The sequence below is a fragment of the Taudactylus pleione genome, unplaced genomic scaffold (assembly GCF_031769625.1).
Source record: "Taudactylus pleione unplaced genomic scaffold, aTauple2 ptg000127l, whole genome shotgun sequence".
NCBI classification, from domain to species: domain Eukaryota; kingdom Metazoa; phylum Chordata; class Amphibia; order Anura; family Myobatrachidae; genus Taudactylus; species Taudactylus pleione.
This window is the reverse complement of record NW_028284529.1, coordinates 20770775-20785924: the sequence shown is the minus strand read 5'-3', so window position 1 is coordinate 20785924 and position 15150 is coordinate 20770775.

The following is a 15150-nucleotide window of genomic DNA, read 5'->3' as shown; positions in this document are numbered from 1 at the left end:
TCAAAATATACATACCCAGTATGTGATGTCTTCAACATGAATAGTTGGTACTGTATGGTACTCTACAACCTGCACCTCTGAGTGTAAGGCGATTGTAATCCTACATCTTCTTAATACCTTTCTCCTGTAAGTGTATGGGGATCCTTATTAGCTCACGCACATGAGAATATGGTGGGTGCGGTGAATACATTGCCTTACTACTCCATTCGCCAAAGTGTATGGTAAAAGGTGCGTACACACGGTACGATATCTATGAACGATAACTAAATCATTCAACGATATATCATTCATATCGTTCATTTTTATGCAGTGATCGACCAACGATGCGCATTCCCGCATGAACGATAACGATATCTATGATCGTCCGTACATGCAGGCCAACTTGTACGATATCGTCAACTTTGATGTGGCAGGATGACTTCACTGAAAGATATCTTTCAAGTCGTTGATGGTACAGATCGTACCATGTGTATGCAGCTTGCCTGTAGCACAGCGAATTGCGACATGCATGGCACGAGACGGACTCCCGCAATTGGAGATGCGCATTTGCATCTCCATAGAAATTAATGGGAGTCGCAATTCCGCGATCGCAGATGCGCATTCGTTTGTGGTGCGAGCAGCAACAATGAACTTGGGCACATCTGTATGTGGGTTTAGTGTATGTACTATATATACTGTATATAGTGTATAAATCAGTATGTGGGATTAGTCTAAGCAGTTCTACGGTATAAGCCAGAGTGCTGGATCAGTTTATGTATATACAGTATGTATATATGTATATAGTTTATGTATATATGGCACATTGTCAGTGTAAAGACTACAATATGTAACGGGAAATATCTAGATAATATGCTGGTTGTTACCTCGGTTCATTCTGTAGTATGGGGGCAACATGGGATGCTGGGACAGTTATGAAAGGGAAGCTGTTTCTGCCATTGTCTTGGTGGACAGCAGCATCTGGCCGTCTTAGCACACATTCTGAAGTGCAAATGCCCTCTCCCTCCCTCCTACATCCGCAGTGTTACTGGTTCCACTGATAGACAAATACAGGAACCTGGTGGGTGCGTTAACAGATCACTGATGCTTTATCTCTTACATAAAAATATATAAAAGATGGAGCTAAATTACATGTGAGTCTCTACAGGTATTAAAAATAATCCACCAAAAAAAGTGTCTGTTTTGTGCCTGCTTTTTTATTATTTAGATATTATTAAGTTATTGACTTAGGGCCTGATTCACTACGGATCGCTATTGCGATCGCAACTGCGATTACGCACGCAGTCCTGCTGCAAATAAATATACTAATGTCTGCAACTGCTCACTCGGCATAGAGACATCCACTACCGCTTTTGCAAATCCGTAAAACCTCGCAATCCTGTGAATACATCGGTAACATCGAGTAAACTCGGACCCTCAGGCAGGATTACAGCAGGTCTGACCTGACTCAGAAATTGCAACTGTCGTTGCACATAGTGAGTACTCAAGCTGCATATGCCGGCGCAGTGGCTAAGTTATGCACGCCCATGCAACAGCGTTCAAATGGACAGGAACGCCTGTATTTCTCCAACCACTTCCCTGTCACCACCCCCAAATGCTGATGTCCCGTCTCTCGATCTGCGATGGCTTTGTATCTGAATAAGTGATTGCATTGCGATCGCAATGCTAACTCAGACAAAGGCACTGCGGTGCATACGCATGCGCAGTACGCACCATCTGCTGATCTAGGTATACTGTTGCAATTGCGATCCGTAATGAATCAGGCCCTTAAAACTAAGGGCCTGATTCAGACCCGCTCGCAAGCGGGTTGATGGCCGGGCAGTGAGCACACTCGGCATGCGCACTGAGCCTGCACTAGCCCCGCAGCGAGTGAGAATTTCACTCGCTCCGAGGCTCGCTACAAACGGGGCGGCTGTCGATGTTGATCGATAGCTCGCCCCGTTCTGTAGGCGGGGTGGGGGGGGGGGTGGCTGGACAAACGGAGGCATTCTTGAAAGAATGCTCGTGATGTCAGTAGTGAGCTTCCGCCTCTATTAGAGCTGGAAGCTCACTGGGGCTTGCGGCAGACGAGACCCTACCACAAAGGTCTCGTCACAAGCCCGATGGTCGCGACCATCGCGACCATCACCTGGCCGCTCGCAAAAGCTGTGGGTAGTCACCCACAGCTTAGCGAGCGGCCAGAAGGCCGGACCCCCCCCAAAAAAAACGCTCTTCAGGCCTGTGAGCTGCCTCCAGCAGCGAGCGGGTCTGAATCAGGGCCTAAATGTACTACATTGTTAATCATGTCTATATACTTTTTGACTTTTAGAACTGCTTTGCTTGCAATTTAGGAGTACAGTTCCTAATACATAAACATTTTCATCTCAAACTGCTACTTATGAAATAGGTCTAAAATAGTTGAGCAGAATCAATCAGCATTCTTAGGAGGTAGAAAGGGAGATTCACGTGTTTACATTCGGCCACGTGATCAATAATTGAGCAAAAGATCACAAATTAAACTGCTCAGCTCTGATATAAATAAGAACAGTCCCACCAATATTCCATGTAGTCATTTAGGAACATTTAATGTCAGTGGTAAAAAAGCACATTTCTAGTTACATTCCAAATAAATTAACAAGTGCACGCATCTCAACAGGGATAGACTGAGGCTCTAAATCAGCCCTGGCATTTCCCTGTGTGCACGCACTCTAGGCACACATGCTCACGTAAAAGGGGTGTAACCTCACCTTATGGGGCATGGTTAAATCTCACTGGAGCTTGCCACGGGTCACGGGGACCTGGCCTCGCAGCATGCCCTCGTCTCTCAGTATCCTGGCGGAGCAGAGCACTGGGAGGCGGAGCTGCTCAGCCACGATATAAGACCAGACCAGACCAGCCCATCCCATCAGGCCATTGGTCCTTCTGGCATTTGCCAAAAGATCCACATGGACAGTTCGGCCCTGCATCTCACAAGACTACTGGACACAAACTGAGGGGTCTATGTGCTAAACCTTAGAGATAGATAAAGTGGATGGAAATAAAGTACCAACCAATCAGCTCTTAATTGTAACTTTACAGGTTGTGTTTGGAAAATGACAGGATCTGATTGGTTGGTACTTTATCTCCATACACTTTTACTGCATCTCTCTCCAAGGCTTAGTAAATAGACCACTTATTCTCCTAAATATTAGAGGTACCCTTCACCTGCTTCTGAACACACCACTTATTTCCCATTTGCCTTTACCATGAATTCATTGATATTTAAAAACACTCTTCTCCAGACTAAATTAATTTAGTAAGGGTACAGTACTTGCAAAACATAAGTGATAAGCGGATTTTGTGCTAGGTGGAATGGATCAATATTGGTGGGTCTATACAAATGACAATTGATCAGAGATTACTATACAAAGTCATAAACACCACATATCACTAAGAAACATATTTATTAACCAAGTTTATACAAATTATTTATGAAAAAAAAATGTTTTTACACATTTTTCATAGAATTTAAGTATCTCTTGATTTTGTCAAAGGGCTTTTGGAGGAAATTTCATAAAAATCTCCTCCATGCACTAAAATTCACATCCATTCCGAATGGTTACAGCATTTCCCATACCTCTAATGAGAAATGCAATTAGTCTGGATTTACAATGCTCTTATTGTAAATGCCAACTTCAGATGACATTTGCAGTGGCTTTCCTCCCTACTTTTGCTAAGAGAGGGATCATTGGAGATCCCTCCCGTTCTCCTGCTCTGTTGTGGCGAGATCACAGGCACAGCTGAGCCGATGTCAGTGAATGACACTGGCCCTGGCCAGCAGCTCACCCATCCCTCATACAACAGGAGAATATTTTAACTTTTAAAGTCCTTAGTTTACTTTGCAGCAAGTTTCTGCATATGCCTTATATATTATTTTTTTTAGTAACAGACATTAAAAAGTGAAAATTTACTTACTTTGAGGGAGCATGTTCTGTCCTCAGTACGTTAAACTGGCACATGCACAGACTAATTGAAGTATATGAAGGCTTTTGTAATTGCGAATGACGTATGTGGCCAGTAACAGGTGTGCAAACCCTTGTGCTGCTTTTTAGCCAGGACAGAATTTTTGTTAGATACATGCAATATATTTAAATATCACAATGCGAATTTCGCCAATTACATCTCATCACAATCGCATTTCAACTGTAAATTGTTGTAAATATGGACTTAAATACTGTGAGTAAATGATTCAAAGAAACATATGATTATATTTGTTTGTATTAATTCTTAAATATTGAAAGCTACTAAATGGTATGTTTCCATAAAGAAACTATCCCTTCACAATAGATATTTAGGAGGCCTGGTGTGCCATACAGTGATATCTCTTCAGTAAACATGCTAGAAACGATCCCTGGATTTATTTTGTTTGGCACGTTTTATCTTACTTTTCTTGTGCAATCCTCATTTCTAGTGTAGATAATTTTATGATAAGCCACTAGCCATACTAATCTTATAATAAGTTTCCAGCACTGACCTGTACCCCTGCTGGCTCTGTACTTCTCTTTAGTCCAAGATGCAAGATTCTAAACTTACTGCATTTTACAGCTATACTATGATATTCTAACATGAGCTCTGGGATCTATATCGTAGACTATAAATATTCAAGCTTACAGCTTAGTGTTCCATATGCTTTAAATTAAAACTGGGACAGTCATGTGATCTGAAGTTTGCTTAGGTCACACACTCCACCCCATACTTCTCTTTATATCCTTAACCACTTGTGTGGTTAATTTAGGCTCATCTGGAACTTAAATTATGGGAAAGTAATTGAGTTAAAATATTTACTGTATGGTGAAAAAAACTGAGTTCTGCCTTAAGTACAGTGACCAACTGTGATACTGAAGAAGGTCGAGACAGCCTAGAATGCAACCGTAGCTCTAATTCGTCCTAGATGTTCTCAATGGGGTTAAGATCTGGACTCTGAGCTGGCCAGTCCATCCGAAATACCGAATTTTCTATATACCAGTCCAGCATAGCCCTGGAAACATGACAGGTGGCATTGTCGTCCTGATAAAAACATTTGTTGTTTTTATAGAACTGCAAGTGCATGGGCCTCTCTACGTAAAGTTTTTGTTGAAACCGCCACATTAGTGGCCGTTTGGAACTCGTGTGCAATAGTATGCATGGTATGTATTATGTTTGCGCGGGGGTGTCTATTCACTTTTGTCTACATAGTGTATATTATAAATAATGTCTAACAGTTAACCTATAAAGGGCAGTTGGCTAGTAAAAATTAAAAGGGTATAATCTCTTTTAGGTTAAATGTTATGGACATAATTAAACTTAAATAATATTAATTATACGTGGTCATGGTTTTCAGTTTAATCTGTCTTTCATCTCCTTTGTATTTACAAAATTGTCTTGATGGATTTAATAGAAGTTCCTCATCTCACACTGCCAGTAGCATGCACACTATCTTCTGCAGCCTTTAGTGTATTTTTAAATAACTGCTCCCTATAAGCTATCTATTCACACAATGGCATTTACAAAGTACATGAAAAATCTTCCCATGCTGTGTAATTCCCTTCATTTTTTAAACTCCTGTTCTCCATCTGTAGTCTGTGAGACCTTGCACAGAGATCCAGAACGCTGTCTGGAAACTGGAAATGGTTATTGATCTATCTGTCAGGTGTGGAGGAAGTATCTGGCTTACAAATAGTTTTCATATTGTAGACACATTAGCTCCTGATGTAAAGTGCTGTTCATGTACTGCATATATTCCACAAAAGCTGCTTTGGTTAACATTGAGGCATTCAGGCAAAGATTGCATTTAGAGACAAACCAGCTGCAGTCCACTTATTATCAGGCATATTGCTTTAACCAAATACACACGTTCACTGCTGGAGGGGATTGTGATTTTGAAATCACTGTAGGTGTTTAGAATTCTCCAGGGCTCATGTACCTGGATATCAGTATAATGCAGACAGCTTTAATTACTTTCTGGAAATACATTTTGGCCTTATCCACATTGAAATTTATTCTAGCTTTTTGAAGACATTCTGATGACTGGTATTCTGCATTTCTAAAAAAACACATCCAAAATGCATTAGAAACTGTGGTAACTAAAGGTGCATACACACATAACGATTTGTTGAACGATTTGTCGTTAAATGACGTTGTTTTTCGTTCACTCGTTCAAAAAAATTGTTCAGTTTCTGAGTTATAACGATGAACGAAAATCATTCAAGCGCGCTCCCGTTTGTAGTTTGTAATTTGTCGTTTGTAGTTCATTTCAGACTGTCCAACATAATGATTTTCATTATGTGAAGGAACAATTTTCATTCATCGTTGTAAAAATTGTTTATTACACTTCAAAAAATTGTTCACTTTTTCAAGGGAAAATCTGACAGAAAATCGTTGGTTACAAAATCGTTACGTGTGTATGCACATTTGCAGTCTATTTTCTCCCTCACTTTGTTGGAGCATTGAGAATGATGCCTCTATGCCGCTGCTAAGTAGTTACAAAACAACACAAGAATAAAAGTTACCCAACTTCAATTAAAAATGAAGACTGTTTGAACATGGCCTTATTCTTATAATGAAATATAAAGAGTGCCGTTTCTATCATGTTGTTTCTTTTGACACGGGTTAGTCTGTATTCAAAGCAATACCTGCTCTGCTGATCAGTATATAGAGTAAAGCTCATTCAATTTGTAGTGGTGTCTATACTACAATAATTATTTTCTAAAGGCAGTTCTATAAAGAAATCAATTTATTGTTATTTCACAGTAAGTATATAAGCCCCAAATTCTGTGACTATTATACAGTCTCAACATACCCTCTGGTGGTTAATACAGATTAAATACACCTCTATGGTGGTTAGAACACAATGAAGACCACCTCGCTTGTATGATCGGTGGACAACATACTGCCTGTATGAAAAAAGTGTAGGTTGTCAGGAGCTGATTGGTTGCTAAGGACGACATCTTCATTGGTCCATTTTCCACTCTTTGGAAGGTCTGATACATGTCCCACAAAGTCCTGCAATGTCTGCCTTACATCTGCTGATCCAGACTCCTGGCCCTGTATGCAAAGCAGAGCAGCAGTGGCAAATGCAGCACAACAGAACCCTCTGAAAGCCAGCCTCTAACATACATTTCGTTATGGGTGGGATTTGTGTGGGACTATCCTTTAAAAAAAAAAATTCTGCCTTAAAACCTGCAAATATTAAGCCTCAAACATCTACTGTATACAACATAAATTGTATTCTGTGCCAGAACATTTGCATTATATGCTGGACAGTGTAATATAAAGATCTGATGATCTTCCATACAACACAGAATATAAAGATTATTGGGAAAAAAAAATCTAAAATGAGTTTTACATGAGTTGCTTACTAACAGGGTCTCATGTCTAAAGGGTTGGTTTGGGTTGGAACAGGCGTGGGAGGCTGAGTAGGAGTTTTGAGAGGCGTTTAGGTGGTTTGAGCCAGGACTTCATCATATATTGATGTGAGGATGTAGAGATACGGCAGCGGATGATGGGCCTGAAGGCGAGAACAGGAATAGAATGCCTTTATTGAACAGGAGGTTGGAATTGGACTTAACATAAAATACTCAAGGAATGGGCAGAATCGGATTGGGGCCGATGATGCTGGATTGAGAGCTGGATCAGTTTGAGACTGATGTTGATGAATTGATGAACTTGATCAGTTTGGGACCGATGTTGAAGAATTGAAGAACTTAATTGATATGAGTCTGATTAACTTTATCGGTTGGGACCAATTTTGATGAATTAAAGAACTTGATGGATTTGAATCCGATGTTGATGAATCGATGAACTTCATCGGTTTGGGACAAATGTTCAAGAATTGAAGAAATTAATTGATATGAGTCCAATGTTGATGAATTCATAAACTTGATTGGTTGTGACCGATGTTGATGAATTGAAGAACTTAATTGATATGAGTCCGATGTTGATAAATTGATAAGCTTCATCGGTTGGGACTGATGTTGAAGAATTGAAGAACTTAATTGATATGAGTCCAATGTTGGAGGCATCTGATGAGAACCATGTACTGGAGGGTATATAAATGATGATGGAGCAACACACAACACCTATCTTGAAAAAGACCTATAGGGTCAAAACACGTCGGTGTGTTGCTGTTCCTCTGTTTTTTATTATTATTTGGATTTTATTTGGCTCATTGGTATCCAGTTTTGGCAGTTTGACACATTTCCTTAAACTTATCCGGAGAGTTGGAAAGTGGATGTGTACAACCTGTTAACCTGCCTATGTCTGGACCTGTTTGCCCACTGCACCAACAATAAATCATTTTTAATAAATAATTTTATTCTGGTGGAAACTTATCTTCATCATCATTGCGTTACTGAGGATGTGTTGGTTTGCACTAAAGAAACCCAGATAGGATTATATTGTTTTCCCTGCACATGAGTACGGTATGCCTGAAGTCAAAAGATACCTTGATATACCTCTATACATTGATTACGGAGTAAGTGGGGTACGCTCCCCATCGTTTACTATTGAGGGGAGGTTAAAGAATGAGACACACATAGAAGATATCCACCACACATATTGGATAGACCTTGCCACCTTCTTATGAACTTGGAGGGTGACACATGTGGATACAACATTTTCATCCACTGTACGGGTTCACACATTGGTTGTTTTTTATCTTTTTTCCCCTTATATGTTCCGCGTCATGGAGGTATTCTGACAGAACTTCAGAAGAATTGAGGGCTAAGGGCTGTACACCACTTTAAACAGTACAGTGATTTTTTTAATTTTTCTGATTTTGTGTGCTTTTATTATTTGTTCCATTTCCCCACCCATTATATTTAGTCTGCAGCGCTCCCCTCTGGGTTCCCTTTTGTTTGGTTTCTCATTGTGTATTTTGAGTGTTAGGTGACGCCCCTGGGCCTGTTGAAGGGTGCTGTTGGGTTGCACGGTGGTGTTGTCTGATTCTATTTGATATCTGATGAGAACAATGGTTGGAGATATCGACTGGAACTGATGGCTGCTGTAAGAACAAGTCTCAGTGGTAAAACCAGACTGGTGTGCAAGTTGGTACAGAAGACTTGTTTACCAAATCAACGAACTGGATATAACGGACTGGGACCGTTCAGATACAGAGTACCTGGGAACTCAACACAGTGCTGTAACTTCATCAAGAAGCGACATTGTTCTGGCAACAGAGGCTAGTCAGGAAATGGAATTTATAAGGGAGGATCCCCAGGGATTGAATGATTCGATAAGCTGGTCTGGGAGCAGCGCTCTGAGTGGAGGAAGAGCATCAGGTGACAGAGTCCAACATGGCTGCACCCATGTCACAGTCCTGCGGGCTGACCCTCCAGATACGCCACTCTGAGAATCACTGACCATGACTTTACTGTTTACCTCAGCACGTATGGTTACTCAAACACAGTCACTGCCACCAGCAAAGGGGAACTTTAGTGCTAAAACACAAGGTAAGCCTTTGCCCTTATCTGCACACACAATTATGAACACTTAGGAAAATAGGTAACATGGGCCACATGAGGCCTTGGGTCTAAGAACACAGGACCAGAACTAGAATTTTAAGTATTTAATTCCAAGAATATCTTTAAAGCTTATGTTACAAAAAAAATTACAAAGACAATAATAATTTTAAAAGGTCACACCAGTTACTCACAATTTCAAGAAATAAAAGAAAATAACAAACAAGTAAAGAAAGACCATTCGGATAACCTGGACAGGGCCAAACGATGGCGGAAGTGAGGTCTCTTCCTAAAGGTATGGTCGCATCCTGGCGTGTCTCCTCATGAGTAATGCACAGTGTTTCATATCAAACATACATTTTATACCCTTTTTCAGGCTGCTCGTGGTCACTCCCCCACTTGGGATAGTTTTAACCCTTCCAAGATCAGAATTAATTGTTTAGATGACTGTAACACAGGGTCTCCTGGTCACATGAGCAGGGGTTAGTTAATTACTTACTCCATCCTTTCTTGAAGTTCAGACACCAGGCCTGTGTCAACAGAAGATTCAACACCTTGCTGGCCTGGATGTCTCTCGTTGGCCTGTAAGCCTGACCTCCTGTGGTGTTATAAACAGACCCCAGTCCTTTGATCAGTGTCCCAAACCAGAAAACCACAGATATTAACAACCTGTACATTGAGGGCCTAGTAACTATAAGTAAACACTAGCCAGTCAATTACCTCCCAGCCATCTGCCATACAATTTGAAAGACATATTTTTTCTAGAACGTATACAGGAATAGGTGCAGCCTATGAAGATGACATGTTCATAACCAGGGTAATGCTACAGCCCAAACTGTGGTTTAGGAGGGAACTCTGGTATGTAGCCTATGTGCCATCATGCTGGGAAGACACGTTGTGAGCAAGGGGCTGCAGAGAGCCATCTCCATGCTCATTGACAGGACACTGAGCATATGGGGCAGAAGCAGCACAGACAGACCTCAGACATCAGCACCAGCCAGGAGCAATGTGCGGCATGAGCGGACTGCTGTGCTATCCTGGACAGACACAAAGAGTTAAGAAAGTGTTTTTTAAGGGTTGGAGCGTGACACAGGGCCTTGGTGTATTGTTTATAGTTTTTAACATTTCATATGTTAATTATTTTATTTAAAGCTGCTTTACCCCCTATTCGCAAAATTTCTGATCTCTCTCCTATTAGTTATAGTAGGGATATATATAAAAGTACATAATAAAGACACTGTATCCATTGACTAAGCTACAACCACTGAATCAATGTTAAAGTGGTATGCAGAGCAGCAGTGTCAGAGTATCTTCTAAACCTCCCCCTTCTGTGGGCCACTGTGGCCCGTGGGTGGGACAGCGGGACAGTGGGTAAGAAGCGGGACTGTATATATATATATAAATATATATATATATATATGAGAGTTAAGAGACAAAGGGGGTCATTCAGACCCGAGCGTTAGCGCCGATGCGCTCGGACCGGGTCGATGGCCCCCCACAGAGCATGCGCACGACGGCGCCGGCGCCGTTGTGCGCATGTGTGAGACCCGCTATGACCGACAGTGCTGGTCGTAGTGGGTCTCGATCCAAAGGGGGCGAGCTGTCGATGTTGATTGACAGCTCGCCCGTTTGGAAGGCGGGCCGGGGGGTGGCAGCCCAAACGGAGGCGTTCCCATGGGAACATCTACCGTTTGGGGGAGGCCCCACTGACATCACTAGTGATGTCAGTGGAGAGATTCCGGCTCTGACAGAGCCAGAAGCTCTCCAGGGCTTACGACAAGGGAGACCCTACCCTAGGGTCTCGTCGTAAGCCCCGATGGTTGCAATGGTCTCTGACCATCGCGACCATCACCGGAGCGGTCGTTAGAGCTGTGGGTGTTAACCCACAGCCTAACGACCGCAACAGAGGCGGGCGGTCAGGATGCAAGTGGCCGCCCAGTTTCTGAGCGACCGCTTGCATCCTCTGACCGCCTCTGAATGAGGCCCAAAATGCCTTCTTTCATGGGCGGATGATGTTTTGCATCATTCTGAGATCAGAACTTGGCAGGAAGATTCAAGCCAATCATCTCTAGTATATATGTATATATATATATATATATATTATATATATAGACACCCCAGATGGTTGAGTGCCGTGGATTAAGCCTGTCATTTATAATTTATATTTATATATATATATATATATATATAAAAACAAAAATCAACCTAAGCGCTTAAATGACACTAGTAATGTCTATATCTGCAGCAGTTAAAAATAGGGGAAATTGCAACCCCACATGAAATGAAGACGGGCAGAAAACTGCGCTAGTGTATAGACAGATAATAAATATGGATATATACCAAAAATCAATCAGGTAGAGTATGGAGTGGTGGATATAGTAAATGGTGGCTAGATAATGGAGGCTATATAAACCACAAACCTCTAAGCGATAAAGTTATAATCAAACATATTATTTAATATTACATAAAAAAATTAAATACATAAAAAACATACATGTAACAGTAAAAACCACATTATCCACAGCAAAATGTATACTGGATAAATATGCTGATGCAAAAATGGATATGGATCATAAAAATAAAAAAGTTAAATGACCATCGCAATATGGAATGAATCCAATTGTATCAAGTGGCAATGTTAGTCATGCTAGTTAGTAAATAGCGTTATCTTGCAACATTGTAACTGCAAGCCTGCAATTAAATATCCCTTTCAGTATTCACAGTAGTATGTTTGCTGAAGTTTATATTGAGCAGAATATTCTCTGCAAAGTTCAGAGTTTTCACCCTGTCGGGTGCACAGTGATAGGAAGGATATTAATACTGACCGGCTTCAAACTCTGAAACGGCTGTTGGTGTAAAGCGTGACTTTCTATCCAGTAATGGGATGAATAATTTTGTGATAGAGTGTCAGGTGGTATGGCTCTCTATCCAACTGGACAGTGTTGATAGCCTGCCGGTGGGTAAGGCCAAGGTGAGCAGGGGGTGTAGATGGATAAATATGCGCGGCCGCGGCTTTCCAATCCTCTGCATCAAACGCTTGTTGAATCTTCCCACACCAAATGGAACTGCGAGCACTGGTAGATTATGCAGGAGCTCGTTACAAGGCAAATAAAGGCAGTCAAATACAAGCAGCTACGCGTTTCATCCCGACTCGGGACCTTTTCAAGCTGAGTATATAGCTTGATATATAGAGAAGTAGATGGGTGTGGCGCCAATACTCTTTCAATGTGAAGTAACACAGTATATAGTGAGCATATAGTGTACATATAGCAAACAAAACCTAAAATATTAAGCCGTCAGCTCTGAATCAACATAAAAAATACTTGTGCTAGTATTTTAAAAACAATGTAGACAAGGGGGGGAGTTGATATTAGAGCGACTATTTTGCTAAAAAATTGTGTAAATGTGAATAAATAGTTTGAATAAATATAGTGATAAAATTAATAACAGATTTATTATAGACACAGAGTAAGGGACCTCAAAGATAAAAAAGGTTACCCTTAATCACACATAAATAAACAAGAAAGTATAAAATCCAGAGGCATTTCATACATATATAAATAAAAATATAAATATAAAATCAAGAGGCATTTCATACAATAGTAAACAGATGGAGATAAAAAATTGATTTTAAATGAAATAAATAAGGAATAAATATAGCAGCTTATCTGATACGAGAGAGACTGTTTTCAGAGTTCATGAGGCATAGGTCAGACACGCCCAATGCGTTTCGTCTCTAGACTTATATATATATATATATATATATATCTCCCAACGCATTCCCCGGCACTCTGGCTCACCATCCATCCAGAGTTCACCATCCATCCATGCTCTGGTGCTCTCCTCAGGGGTGTGCATTCCCAAATATAGTCCAGTAAAACACGAGGCGGCACTCAAAGACTTCCAAACAAAAATCCCATTATATGGGTATTTATTATGTGATCATTGTTGATGTTTCGGGGACTGTGGGCTTCATTCAGAGGCGGCCGTACGGTCTACGACCGCACGGCTGCCTCGATGTTTGTCCAGTGCACATGCGCACGAGGGAGCCGGCTCCTTCGTGCGCATGCGTGAGACCCGCTACGACCGACAGCGCTGTCTCTTTCCAAAGGGGGTGAGCTGTCGATGTTGATTGACAGCTCGCCCCGTTTGGAAGGCGGGCCGGGGGTGTGGCAGCCCAAATGGAGGCGTTCCCATAGTTTGTAGTGATGTCAGTGGAGAGCTTCCGGCTCTGACAGAGCCAGAAGCTCTCCGGGGCTTACAACATGTGAGACCCTACCCTAGGGTCTCATCGTAAGCCCCGATGGTCGCGATGGTCTATGACCATCGTGACCATCATCCTATCGGTCATTAGAGCTGTGGGTGTAAACCCACAGCCTAACGACTGAAACAGAAGCGGCCGGTCAGGATGCAAGCGACCGCCCAGTTTCTGAACGACCGCTTGCATCCTCCGACCGCCTCTGAATGAGGGCCTGTATCCCCTTCCTCAGGACAACAATAATAATTATAAGATGAAATAATATTATTGTTGTCCTGAGGAAGGGGATACTGTCCCCGAAACATTGATCATGATCACATAATAAATACCCATATATTGGGTTTTTTGTTTGGAAATCTCTGAGTGCCGCCTCATGTTTTACTGGAACTGGAGTATATATATATATATATATATATATATATATATATGGACAATAGCGGGAGTGCCACCACCCCTGCTATTGTCTATATGAATTCCTGATGCCAGTGAACCAGGCACATGGAGGGCACTGGCGCAATACATTTCACGGACTTTGTGAGTGCCAGCACCCCCCTTTGGTGGGCGTGCAGGGGGCGTTGCTGCCAGACGGAGGCGTTCCCATGGGAACGCCTACCGTCTGAAGCTGGCCCCACTGACATCAGTAGTGATGTCAGTGGGAGTGATTTTGGCTCTGTTAGAGCCAAAATCACTCCAGGGCTTGCGGCAGCGAGACCCTACCGCAGGGTCTCCGTCGCAAGCCCGATGGTCGTGATGGTCTTGACCATCGCGACCATCATCATGGACGCTCGCTATAGCTGTGGGTGGTAACCCACAGCTATGCGAGCGTCCATGAGGACGCTCCTAAAACAGGTAGGAGGGCCCTGATTCAGAGGGAGCGCTCTGGTCAGAGCGTTCAGCTCTGAATCAGGCCCTGAGAACTGAGACGAGGTCTCATCCCTGAAAGAGTGCATGCCCACAGCTATGCGAGTGTCCAAGAGGCTGCTCCATTTTCATGTAGGAGGGGCCTGATTCAGAGCGAGCGCTCTGGTCAGAGCATCCGCCTCTGAATCAGGCCCAGAGTCCCCTGTTAGTGGGACTGGATAATGAAGCTAGATAAAGGTCTGTGAGAGGGCGCTTAAGTAACTTTACAGTTTTTACTAGAGAAATAAGAAAAGTCTGTTCTGGGTAAACACTTCAAAATACTACTATTGAGGTATAAAAACATTCACATATAAAAACCTAGTAGTTTTTTAGCATAATAACTATGAGATTGTCGAGATGAGAATAGCAATAACTAGTAGTTATTCATAACTTGACAATTTCTTTAACTTCTAAAATTTTGTGAATCTCAATTACTATTAATATCAATGTAAATAATTCTATGCATAGTATGTTAAACTGTTTATTGAAAATAATTGGATAATGTTCCTACTATTTGCATAATATTCTAAATAAGGCTGT